The sequence below is a fragment of the Fukomys damarensis genome, unplaced genomic scaffold, assembly GCF_012274545.1.
Source record: "Fukomys damarensis isolate Sample0158 unplaced genomic scaffold, DMR_v1.0_HiC HiC_scaffold_13, whole genome shotgun sequence".
NCBI lineage: Eukaryota > Metazoa > Chordata > Mammalia > Rodentia > Bathyergidae > Fukomys > Fukomys damarensis.
Genome location: NW_022900925.1, coordinates 36,767,193 through 36,780,305, shown reverse-complemented (window position 1 = coordinate 36,780,305; position 13,113 = coordinate 36,767,193). Strand labels below are relative to the sequence as shown.

The following is a 13,113-nucleotide window of genomic DNA, read 5'->3' as shown; positions in this document are numbered from 1 at the left end:
GCCGGCCGAGACCAATCATAATTCAGGGGCGGGGCCTCGGACTCAAGCCCGCCCCGTCTCCTTAACAGACCCGAGGAAAGGGCGAGTCTTAAAGGAGCCGCTCGCGGCTGAAGGCTGGACCGTGGGAATCTGAGAGATTCCCTCCCTCTGAGCCAGAATGGGAGATTCAGAGGCGGGGGTGGGGGGACCTGCAGTTCTGCGGAAAGAATGGAAATAGGGCTTGGTGGAGAGAGGCCCGCAGTGTGTGGTATCCCACACTCCCTTCCCCGAGCCACATGCCCATACACACACACACACACACACACACACACACACACACACACATACACACCACACACGCAGCCCTAAACCCGGGAAGAGAGGAGGTGGTGAATGTGGAAGTGAACGCAGTGACTCTGCCCCCAAACCCCGTCTCTCTCAATGACAGTCCTCCAGTCACCCGCTGTGTGACCTTGAGCAAGTCACTTCCTCTCTCTGGACCTTAATTTTTCTCATCTGCAATAAGGGAGAGCCATCTCCCGCGTGCACGCCTCCCTCAGGCCCGGGGAACTGGCCAGCCAGCCGAGTTCTTGGGTCCCCGTGAAGTACCATTCCCCAAGGGCAGCGCCTGGAGCTCCCGGTAGGGGCGGCCCTGGAGCAACCCTCCTGCTAGCAGCCTGGGGAGCAGCTCTTGTCCGAGCTTCAGCAGGATGGGACCTGAGCCGCGCTCCATCTGCAGCCCCAGCCCGGGCCCCAGCGCGGCCGCACGCCCCTCCCACCTGCTGCCCATTTGGGGACAATCGCGCCCCCCACCCGCGGAGGGCGGAGGTGTGGATTCACTAGGGGACCCCCCTCCCCAGTGTTCCCTGTCGGAGCGATGGCCGCAAGTGCCCCGCAGGATTCCCACGAGAGAGGGCAGCGCCACTCGCCCGGGCCTGCGCCCCAGGGAAGGAGCTCGCGGAGTAACCCGGGCAGAATCCTCAGCCCACCAATCCCCGGACCCCCGGCTTTGCAGGCAGGACTGAGAGGCCAGAGGCGGCCACCGGGTTTTGTGCTCTGTGCACTGTCTGCATAGCCGGGTCTAAAACTGAGCTTCTGTGGCCTTTTTCTTTAGCCCTCCAGCCTGGGAAGGGCCCGTGGGCTGAGCAGGCGGTGGGGCGCTGCTCCTGGGGTCCGGCGCAGGGGAAACTGCAGGCAGCGCCTGCCTCCCAGCCCCTTCCCGCCAGCCGCCTGGGCAGTCTCTGGCTCCCGTCTGGATTTCCGTCCGCCGGTACGAACCGCCCGCCCGGCCCCTCCCTCCCCGTCCCGTCCAGATCCAGATCCATCCGCAAACATGTGCTCAGCGGGCAGGAATGCGCCAATGGCTCCCAGATGTGGACGCCGACCTTAACCCCTTCTCCCCCAGCACCCCCACCCCAAGGGCCTTGCAGCCTGAGCCCCACCTATGACGGCAGGGCCCAGGGAGGAGTTTCACCGCCTGCCATCTCCTACCGACACCGGCTCCACCCAGTTTAGATACTACCGCGAGGCCAGGGGAGAGGTTCGTGGAGAGAAAATGCACGCGTGTGCGTGCACACAGCTCCCCACCTCCCCCGGGGAGACCTTCAGGTCCACCTGCCACCGTGAGAGTCAGGTACACTGCACAAAGCAATCATGCACCCTCACATGCACATCAGGAGCCTGAACAGAGGGATCTGTGCACACTCAACCCACGCTGGAGGGTCAGAAGCACACAAACAGCCTGAGCGCCTTGGGAGCACCCTCTCCCGCCCCAGGCACCCAGTTCCACCTGTCCCAGGCCTGGCCCAAAGCAAGCTCCACTCCAGGAAGCAGCAGGGTAGTCCCCAGGTGGGGGCCAGGCAGGGGCAGCCTGGAGGCCTCAGCAGCAGCTGAACTCCAGCTGTGCTGGCCGAACTGCAGAATTCAGCAGAATAGAGAGAAGAGAGCAAGGCCCAGGGTGCAGGGCTCTTCAGGAGTGGGGCCTACCCTTTCCCTGCAGGAGAGAGGCTGGGGGAGGACCTGCCCGCTGGTTTCTCAAGACAAGGACTCTTCTCAAATAGAGGAAGCCAGGAAGCCAGCCAGGTGCAGTGATGCACGCTGGTTACTGAAGGAGGCCACGGCAGGAGGGATGACAGTTTGAGACTAATCTGGGCAACTTTGCAAAATACGGTCTCCAAATAATAAATAAAAAGTGATGTGATAGAGCTCAGTGGCAGAACACCCCTGGTTCAGTCCCCAGTACAAGAAAAATAAAAAGGAAGCAAAGAGATCACAGGAGACAGACAGCTCTCAGTAGTTGGAAGAGCTGTAAAACAACCCTGGGAGGCCCGCACTTCCCCACATGGGCTGGGCAACAAGTGGAGGCTGAGAGAGAGACTGGAGCCACTGTCCCCCCGACACCCCCCTGGACACCCCCTGGACGCAGGAGAGGAGAGGCGTCTGCCAGAACCAGCCCCAACTGAGTTCTCTTCTCTCCCACCTCTCAACTTATGCAAAAGGCAACAGATAGGCTCCTGTTTCCATTGTGCAGATGAGGAAACAGACGCTTGATAAGTACATTGCAGCCAGGCATAGTGGAACTTGCCTGTGATCCCAGCACTTGGGAAGCTGAGGCAGGACGATTGATCGCCAGAACGACATAGTGAGACCATGTCTCAAAACACCAAAAACAAAAGCAAACAAACAAACAAAAAATTGGGGAGGGAACTCAGGAACTTGCACTTGCAAAGCAGGCGGAAGAACCACTGAGCTAAATCCCTGGCCCTCAAAATCTCTAGGTTTTTTTTTTTTTTTTGGTACTGGGGATCAAACTTCAAACTTGGGACCTTGTGCTTGTGAGGCAGGCAGTGGAAACACTGAGCTAAATCCCTAACCCCATGGGCTGGCTTTGAGCTCACTATGCAGCCCAGGCTGGCATTGAACTCATGGCAGTCCTCCTGCCTCAGCCTCCCCAGCACTGAAATTATAGGTGTCCACTACCATGCTTAGCTCAAATTTTAAAAAAATTGTAGAAAGGTCCTGGGCGGTAGCACCGTTCAATTCCCAGAGCCACCACCACCACCAAAAAATAAATAAATAATAAGTAAACTGCCTTGCCAAGGTCCTGTGGCTTGTCCACGCCAGAGCTGGGGTTCGAACCCACAGTCCTCTCTACCCCAAATTTACTCCAAGTCAAATTCATCCCACCCCACTCTGCCACACACTGCCTCTCCTTCCCTGCCAAGCATATGGGAGAAGCAGCAGCCTTGCAGGCTCTGTGGGTTTCTGGGCAGAGCCAGGACCTGACAGGTCAGAGGGCAGCAGGGGCTCCACACTAACCCTCACCCCTGCTCCAAGCATGGTGCCCACTGGCCTAGCAGGCATGGCCGGGTGACTCAGCCGCATCTGGGGGAGATGCCAGGGCGGTGACTCACCTACCGAGAAGAGCTGAGCCTGGCACTGTGCCAGCCTCAGGACAGAAGCGACTTAGTCACTGCTGGGACTGCGCTGCCCAGCAGGCATGGCCCAGGGACCAGGACGGGGGCAGGCCGGGCCCTCTGCAGTGACTGGCGCCCCCTGGTGAAGCTGGGCCTCTGCAACGACCCTGCAGGGCTGTGCCCGCCCCCATCTCCCGGTCCTGCTGTGGTGCCAAGAAGCTGGTGAGACCCCTGGGCCGCTCTGCCCCCTGCCATCACTCACCACCCACTCTCCTACCTGCCCCACTTCCTCCTGCCACCCAGGTTGTACCCGGGCCGCAAGTCTCCTTTAACGTGTCCTGGCAGCGCCCCTGCCCTCGCCCCTCGTGCCCCACGTACACACACAGGCGCTCACACACACTTCTGCCAGCCGCACTGCCAGCAGCTGTCGGAGCTGTGGAGCAGGGGGAAACCGGGAGGGTGGGGTGCAGGGATTGGGTTTCCAGCCCCAAAGGGGTGGGCCCGTCACCCAATCCCTTCTACACCCTGGCAGGGAGCCCACTTCCCGGGGAGCCCCCACCCCCACTCCACCTAGAGTAGGAAGTAAGTGTTGGATTTGTCATGCTGAGACCAGCCCAGGAGAGGAGAGGAGCTAGGCAGAGACAGACAGACAGACAGACAGACAGAGACAGACAGAAATTCCTGTGCTCGGTGCTCCAGCTGCAACCGACCACTAGGTGTGGATATCTTTGTGTGTGGGAGAGCTGGAAGGGGACAGAGGACTCCGAAAATCCCTGTGGAGCCGGTGGGGCCTGAGGGGAGCTGACAGCCTCAGTCCATTTGCACTATCGATTTCTCACAGCAGTGGGGGACGTGATGAATCAGCCCCCCCCCAGACGGAGCCATGGGGTGGGGGAGGGGCTCCCACACCATAATTTGTGGCCGCGGCAGAAGCGGACAGCCTAGGGGCGGGCTGGCTGGGAGGGGGGTTGGATTAAGGCCTTTCTGGAACACCTCTTCCCAGCTGGGCCCCCGAAGTGAATTGGAAGGAAAAAGGCGGGACAGAGGTACCAGGTCTGCCTGCACAGGGACCTAACAACTCCGGGGGCGTGGTCTGCTCACAGGCCAAGGTCAGGCTTCCCCTGTCACTGGACAACAGGGCAGCGCTCAGGGAGACAGAACGCAGGCTAGATTCTAAGGGGCTGTGGTTAGGCTCCCAATTCTGTCCAGTGCTTCCCAAACTCTCTGGGAACACCCACCCTGCCTCCAGGTGTCAGAGAAGGGATCCCTTTGGACCAGGAATCAGAAACCCATAGCCTGAGCTGGGTGTGGTGATGCGTGCCTTGAGCCCAGAACTAAGGAGGCTGAGGCAGGAGGATCACCACAAGTGTGAGGTAAGCATGGACTATATAGCGAGACCCAAAACTGGAAAAAAAAAAAAGAAAAAAAAAAAAAGAAGAAACCTGTCCCTCCACCCCGATGATCAGCCCTGCTTGCTTCCTGATATTCCTCTGTCCCTAACTGGTCCTGGTCCTGCAGCTGTGGACATGTCCCTGGCCTGGTCCCTGCTCTAATAGGAGGCAGCTGGGAGGGAGGGAGGGACGTCCCCCTCTGTGAGGTGTCTCCGCGCCCCAGTGCTCACCAGCGTGAGTGTGCTGGGCCCTGTCCAGCACCTCTGTTCACACAAGCAGCCGCAGGCCACCCAAACAAACCCCAGTGCAGCCTCCCTGGCCAAACTGTCGCTTCCCGAGAGACCTGCAGACAGGCAGAGAAGGAAAGGGCCACGCGTGTCACAGTGTGTGTGTGTGTGTGTGTGTGTGTGTACACGTGTGCGTACTTGGCCAGTGGACCTGGTGAGGTGGGGTGAGCCACAGTGACCAAGAAGGGCAGCATAAGGGCCCAGGCTCCGTCCTAGTACAGCTAGCAACTGGCAGAGTCTGCACCCCGGGCCCTTCCCACTCCTCACCCACCTGCCAACCCTCACCTCCAACAGCCCCACGGCCTGCCCTGTGCTCCTCTGCACGTCCCTCCTGCCAGGGGACAGGCGACTAAAAATAGTCCCTGCAGCCTTTCTCACCCACAGCTGCCCGGAGAGCAGGAAGTGAGTGGCCAGGGAGGCCCATGCCCAGCCCTCCCCGCCCACTCCTGCTCCTGCTGGTCCAGCACTCCAGCCTGGGGCTGCTGCCAACCTGGCTATCTTGGGGGATCCCACACCCTTCCTGGCCCTCAGTGAGAGCATCTGGAGCTACCTCTGCCCTGCAGGAGGAGGAGAAAGAAGGTAAGTGGTCTGGAGGGAAATCTTCCCAATTCCTGACAAATCAGTGCCAACCACATTGTGGGCACCAAGAGGCCAGGGCCTGGCTTCCCTGACTGGTCTCTGGAGGTTGGAGGGAACTGGCATAGGGAAGATTGTACCAGTTTCCTTCACCCTGGCCAGGCTGGAGGGAAGACAAAATAGTGCCCCAGCCTCAATTATGCTAACCCCCCACTCCCCAAAAATATGTGGATGCAGAGGTAGGGGTTTGGTTAACCACCCTCAGATGTCATGGGGGAAAAAAAAAACCAAAAAGGAGGGCTACCTGCATGTAAGGACAGAAGCCCAGAGGCCAGGACAGGCTAGGCCAGGCCAGGACTACACTGCCCTCCAGCTGAGCTGAGTCAGAGGCCAGGAGGGAGAAGCTGGGGCGCAGGTGCCATCACCCCGTCTCACCTGGGATGCCTGACGCCTCCTCCCAACACCAGGGAGGCAGGAAACCAGCCCAGCCACTCTCTGGAGACCCTGGAGGCAGCCCCATTCCAGGAGGCGGACAGGAGGGAAACCAGGAGTCCTGGCGCCCAGCCCAGAAAGAGAGTGAGCGAAATAGCTTAGCGAGGAAAGACACAGACCTGGGGTGCCACCCGCAGCTCCCAGATGTGACCCACAGGAGGTTCTAGGCCAAAGCACCAGCCGAGGAACTGCAGGACAGGAGAGGAGATCGTGGCCAGTTCAGAGTCACAGGCCCTGACGTCTGCCATGAAGCAGGCTACCATGTGTCACCGGGTCCTCCGTGCCTGACGCAAGTGTTTCCCTCAGCCTCCCCTCCGGCCCATCCCCTGCTGCTGGCCGAGCTGCCCCTGGCACCCCTCCCCTGGGGCCCAGCCAAGCGAGGAATCAGCAGGCCCACGGAGGCACTGAGAGCCCGGGCAGTGCCAGGGCAGCACCTCCTCCCACCCGCCCCCTGGAAGCCGCAGCACGATCTCAGCTGTCGGATCCGATTAGGGCTCCTGGCCAGTGAGCCGGACAAGGAGGCCACTGGGTAGGGAGGGACACATACAAGGACAGAGGAGCAAGCATGGCCGGGAAAGGTGGGGACAGGGCTCGGGAGGAAGCAAGAACCTGCTGACCACAGGCGACAGTGACCATATGCAGGTGGGGGTTTCTGCAGACCCGGTGCATCATCCGGGCCTGGTGTCTCCAGCCCCCCAAGGGCGGGGATGCTGGAAGGGAACGGGAGGCAGGCGCGGGAAAGGCACGGACGTGACCACCCAGATTCGGGAGAGGCGCCCACCCTTGAGCCTGCCAGCCTGACTCCTGCCTGCACTGCACTTTCCCTCGCATTACAGGGTTGGGGGGCTATGTGAACCACTGCCCCCAGCAGGACCCCACTTCAGGCCTCAGATGCCCACTCCACTCGAATCCCCACCCACTTTTCTTCTTCGATCACAGGCAGAACGGAGTCCGAAGCCTCTCTGCCATTCCACCTACCCTTTCTGCCCAGCCCAAACTACCCCCGCAGGGACACATAGCACACCCTGCCACACACGCACACACACACAGGGACTCCCTCCAAGGGAGTCCGGTCTCCTCGTCACCCTCTCCCAGCCTGCTACCCCAGAGGTGAGACACCGCACCGCGAGGTCATTGGCCCTTCCTGTGCCCCCACCCGGCCTGAGGGAAATGCCCAGGGTCTTCAGAGAGCAGGGCCTGCCAGCCACCACGGGAGAGAGAAACAAGCCAGCGTCAACAGTGGGTGCCATCCAGTCCTCTCCCAGCACGCCTGCAGGGGGCGGAAACCCGGGGACCTCCCAGCTCTGGGGTAACACAGGAGCCAGAGGAGCCCAGGAAGCTGGCAGGGCTGTGTGACCTCCCTGGTCTGCCCACACGCCCTCCCCAGCCATCTGGGCCGTCGTCTGCCATCCCTCCAGGAAGCTCCGTCCAGAACTTACTGCCACCCGGCCTCACGGTCTGCACACACACACACACACACACACACACACACGCAGGGCAGGGGTTCTGCAGGACATGTGAGGTGTTGGCAAGGGGGGAGCCTCTAAGAACTTTCCCCAAGAAGGAGCTCACCCAGGCTTAGATTTCCCCGACGCCTCCAGCACAGCCCTTGGCCACCCAAGCGGGAAAGGAGCCTTTGGGGGACATGGGTCCCCCTACCAGGAAGGGAAGGGGCTTGGGGGCCAAGTCCTGCCTGATCCCCAGGCTGGGAGTGGAGAGGAAGCAGGCGGAAAGCCCGAGCCCCCAGGACCCTGCTGCCCGTGCTGCACCTGGGGGAGTGGGGGAGGGGTGGGCAGCACCGCAGAGCGGGGTGCAAGGGCGTGGGGCCTGGGCGGGCTCCCGCTCCCGCCCTCGGGGGACCCAGAGGGGCCCTGGGGTGCAGAGGCTGGAGCTTGCAGACTCCCCGCCGTGTTGGGGGTGCCCACCCCAGGACTCCAGGGAGCGGTGGGGGAGGAGGGGTGGGCAAAGCCTGAACTGGGGAGGAAGAAACGGCAAGAGAGCAGCCAAGGGACCTAGGCGAAAGGCGGCCGCGGGAGCCCCGCAGAGGGGTGTGCGGGGTCCTACCTGCTCAGGTGCGTGCCGGCAGGGGGTGCCGGGGTTCCCGGGAGGACGGGGAAGCCCTCTCAGCTCGATTCAGGGTTCCCCCCGGCTCCTGCTTAGGCTGCTGCAGGAGCACAGGCTCCCGGCGGGTCCTAATGCCCACCCTCCGTGCTAGGCTCTCCCCGCCCCCGGCGGCCCTGACTAGGTCAGCGGGTGCAGCGTGGAGACTGGAGGGGAGAAGAACCGGCGGCAAGAAGAGGGCCCCGGGCCAGGATGGGACGGGAGCCGGGAAAGATCCCTGGGCTCAGACACAGCCTATGAATGACGGGGGCTGAAGACAGGATGGCAAGGGATAGGAGGACAGAGACGTTGGTTCTTGCCTGAGGGGCGCAGGGACATTGGGTTTGGGCTGGAGATGAGGTTTAGGTCTCTGGATTATATCCATGCCTAGAATTGGCCAGGCCTGTTGTAATCCTGGCACTCAGGGAGGCTGAGGCAGGAGGATCACCATAAATTTGAGGCCAGCCTGAACTATATAGTGAGACCTCGTCTCAAATAAATACATGCAAACAGACAAACAAAAAGCCAAAACAAAACCTAGAAATGGCGATTGCCAGTAGTCAGGATGTAGAAGGCAGAGGTCAACTAGCTCCCCGACTCAGCTCTCACAGGGTCCTGAGCCTTTGTGAACAGAATGAGGGTGTCAGCAAGTGCTTCCCCGGGGATTATTTGAATAAATATAGGGGGCAGAGGAGCTTCTGGTTTCTGCTTTTTGAGATAAGGGTCTTGCTATGTAGTCTAGGCTGGCCTCAGACTTAATATGCAGCCCAGGCTGGTCCTGAATTCAAAGTGATTCTCCTGCCTCAGCCTCCTGAGAGCTGGGATTACAGGTGTCTCACCATGCCTGGCCCAGAGGAGCTTTTTTAAAGTGCAGAGTCATTGACCCCAGAGTCTTGTGAATGCTGTAGAAGCACCTGAGGGATCAGCTTCAAGGCCTCTGGCTCAGTTTAGGGTCCCAGCTTTCTCTGTGGCTCAAAAAGTAGCCTTCAGGTTTGCAGAGCAGGCAGGCAAGGGAAAAGTGGGTGAAAGTTTGCACAGCTTTGGTCTGAGAATTCCTGTGCTGGGGGTGGTCCTGGGAATTGAACCCAGGGCCCTTGCACTGAACTACATCCCCACCTTTTTCTGGAGACAGGGTCTCTCTATGTCACCCAGTGCTCAGGCTGAACCTTGAATTTATGAGCCTCCTGCTTCAGCCTCCCAGAGTGCTGGGGCCATAGGTGTTCCCCACCAGGCCTGGCTGGACTGGGAAGATTTTGCAAGGAGAGTTGCATATTCTCTCTGGGAACAGAGCAAATGTCATGGGGTGAAGGGCCGGGGGAGGCTGCTTCTCCTCAGAAGGGGAGAGGGCACCGCGCCTCCGCCCTTCTGGTTTGCAGGAAGAAGCTGGGGCCAGGGGCCAGGAGCAGACAGCCAGCCCCTAGGGCCCAGGGGCGGAACCGGGGGTGAGCTTAGGTCAGGCTTCTCACCCGAATGTGCCGGGTTCTGTCCCGGCTGTTAAACAGGGCTCCCTTCTTCCCAGGCAGTTAATGAGTGTTTACAGAGGGCTCCCAACTCTCAGGTCTCAGCTGGGCCCAAGACGGGGAAACGGGCTGGTGCTGTTTGGGGAGGGGAGGACGGAAGAGGCCACGCTGCCACGGGATGTCCTCGTGCCCAGGGATGGTGGCCACCCCCCCAGCCCTCACCACCACCCAGGGCCCGGCTCCAGCTAGCTGGAGGCGGCACCCAGACGCGCGGGCATATGGTCTTCATTAGCTCCAGCGCCCGCACCCCCACAGCGGACCCGAACCCCAACCCAAACCGCAGCTTGTGGGCTCCGGGGCCCCGGGCCTCGCAGCTGACACCCAAGTCCGAGCGCGGCTGCCTTTTCCCGTGGGGGCCAGAGAGAAAGGGGGAGGTAGTGGGGGTGAGAATTTAAGGCAAACAGCAGGAGTGAAGTCAGCTGGACGGAGGCCCAGAAACCCCCACACCCCGGGGCCAAGTCTTACTCCGGCTCCGCTCCCGGCTCATCTTGGCGAGGCCCCAGACTAGGGAAGGCCCTGGCTGCCCCGTCCGCCTCCCCGCCCCCACCCTTATTAAATACACATTTTATCTCTCAGCATCTTCATTATCTTAACCGGAGGAGACACGCGGTGGATGGTGGCAGCGGCGCGTCAGGGGCGGAGAGCGGGGAGGGGCGCGCCCGGGTAGGAAAGTGCTGATCCAGCTCTTTCGGGCAGTGTGGGAAACGGAGCGGGATCAAAGCGCGCCGGGCTGATTCAGAACTCAATTAGGGCTTTTTCAAAAACGGAGCGGCCCGGCTCCTTTTCGCCGGTCTTCAACCTTTCCTCAGGCCCCGTGCGCCCGATGAGCTCCCCCTGCAGGTGCCTAGGGGCCGTGGAGGGGCGCACCCTCGACCCGGCCCGCCAAGGGGCCTCCCGCGAGCACCCCAACAACATGTTTCCGCAGGAAATGGGACCGGGCTGGCCCCAGGTACGGGGCAGTCGAAGGTGGGCTCCTTCCCGGTCCCTGCCAGCTCCGGGGGAGCCCGGGAACATTCAGACGGGCACAGGCCAAGGCTGGCGCCCCGAAGCCACGTGGAAGGTGCCCGAGGGGGGCCCTGCTACAGCAGAGGGGGTGGTCGTGTGGCGCGTGTGACCTCTGAAGGCCAGCACCCCTCCGCCGCGAGGCTGCTCCCCGTCAGCTCCACGGGGACACCAAAGGGGTTTCCCCCATCGTGTGCAAGGGCAGAGCCAGCGATCTCGGTCCCTTCACGTGGCCCCTGCTCAATCAGCCAGTGCTCAGCAGGTACCCTAAGTGCTGGGGACTCGCAAATGCAGAGGAGGCTTGGTGTGCAGGGAGGTCGTGGGATCGAGCCTCAGGATGCTGAGGGAGCCTCAGCCTGGCCCCTTTCTCTCGGTAGATTTTTGAAAATCCGGCCAAAGTCATATCATTTTACTTTCTGCTTTTTTTTTAGGGCGGAGGGCACTGGAGACTGAAAGCACGGCCTCCACACTGAGCTGCCCTTTTTAGTTTTTCTTTTCAGACAGGGTCTCGCTAAGGTGCCCAGGCTGGTTTGCAAGTCCCCCTGCCTCAGCCTCCCACAGTGACACTTCCTGTAATGGTCTGTCTTCAGCAGCTCTGGTGAAGCCAACACCAACTTCACCGTGTCTGTGTTCTTTCCATGGGTGATAACCACCGCTCCACGGAAGCACAATCTATTTAAAACAAAAATGATAAATAAATCGGGACACAGCCACGCCCTCAGAAGGGAGAACGGTCAGCACCTTTGCCACGAACCCACGGGCAGTGGTCCCAGACCCTGGCAAAAGCTCCCAACCGCAGGCCCGGCCATCCCACGAGCCCTCCAGCCACACGGGGCTTCAGCAGCAGGGGACTTTCTTCTTTTCCTCCTGGCTGGCTGGCTGAATTACACTTAAGACTTCACTGACAAACGTACATCAGCTTTTGTTCCCCAAAGGGCGGCAGGAGCCAGGCGGGGACCGCATCTGCTTCACGCATCACTGACAGAGCCAAGCCTGCTCCAGTTGCTGAAGTCTTAAGAGTAGCAATGACCTAGAAATTGATGGCGGGGGATGCAGGAAAGAGATCAACAAACCAGCCCCAGAAAGCCCTTTCCAATAGCAGGCGAAGGACAGGGGAGGGAGGGAGAAGCCGAGTCCAGCCCTGTCCTGACTCCGAGGAAGGTGCCAGGCCTCCAACCCAGCAAGGTGGAGGCTGCCTGCCTGCTCCTCTTTGGGCAGGATCCTACTGTGGACCCAGGACAGACAGCAGCTGCCCACAGTGTGGAAACAAACTGTCAAACAGTCACGTCTCTTAAAGGCTGCAGCATCCAATAAAACGTAATTTAAATCAAGCCTGCATCTGTTCTCAATCCTACCAGTCTCTGCCTCCGGACAACCCTTGCCTACTCCCGTTAACCCTTCAGGCCCCGATGCAGCGATGGGGCCCAGAGCTCCCTTGCAGGCCCGGATGGCCGCGGGGCTCTAACCCGGGAGGGGCTGCTGCTCCTTCCAGAGCGCCCCTGCCCTCCTATCCTCGCCACCTGCTGCAGCACAGATCGCTTACATGAGGGCAGTGGGCAGAGAGAACCGCCAGCAGCCTGCGGATCACCTGTCTGCCTATCAAATTCCCACGTGAGGCCGGGCCGCACCACACAGGCAGAGAGGACGAGACAGTGCGGCCCTCCCAGCACCCCGAGGAAGATGGCTCAGGCCCTTCTGCCCCTTCCCTCCGGAGGATGGGGCCCCGAGCCTGCACTTTCCAAAGTGTCATCATGGTGCCCTCTGGTGTCTCTGCCACAAAGTGCCGCGATCACCACTGCAAACCAATCCCCGGGGAGGAATCTGGGGTAACCATACCGATCAATTCATCCCATTCAATCAGACCCATGGGAAATGCGCGCTGGGGGAAGCCTCAGGCGGAGTGGACCCACCCAGTCTAAGCTCACCTACGTTGTGACGGCTTAAGAGGACAAAGAACGCGATTTGAAAATAAATATATTCACAACATGTAGTTACATTCTCCTTACCACCCCTCCAGGTTAGGCGCACCCCCAAATTCCATGAGTTTTTAGACTGTCACAGCCTGGCCATCTGTGACAGTTACACTACAGAGAAAAACTCCTTGACCCGAGGGTCCTTCTGACCTGCACAAGCTTAGCTTATTTTTCTGCATCACTCGGGGTCCTTCTCGGCCTGACTTCGAAGTCCTTAAGGAAACACATAAGGTCTGAGGGAGCTTGGCGGTACACGTGTATACACCGCACAACAGAAACCTGTGTGCTTACAAAAATACTGGCTAAAGACACTCAAGCGGGAGAGGTAGTGAATACAATTTAAAAAGGATCTATTACTTTTTTTTTTTTTTTTTTTT

General features: G+C 60.1%; 1 protein-coding gene across 1 annotated transcript in view; it reads right to left on the bottom strand.

The window, feature by feature from the left end:
- Nucleotides 1-8,307, bottom strand: part of Rara (retinoic acid receptor alpha) — a 44,885-nt gene extending 36,578 nt beyond the window's left edge. The window contains exon 1 of the mRNA XM_033763033.1: nucleotides 8,206-8,307. The gene's annotated coding sequence lies outside the window, so the exon portion shown is untranslated. The remainder of the gene's footprint in view (nucleotides 1-8,205) is intronic.
- Between the last annotated feature and the right edge of the window lie 4,806 nt (nucleotides 8,308-13,113).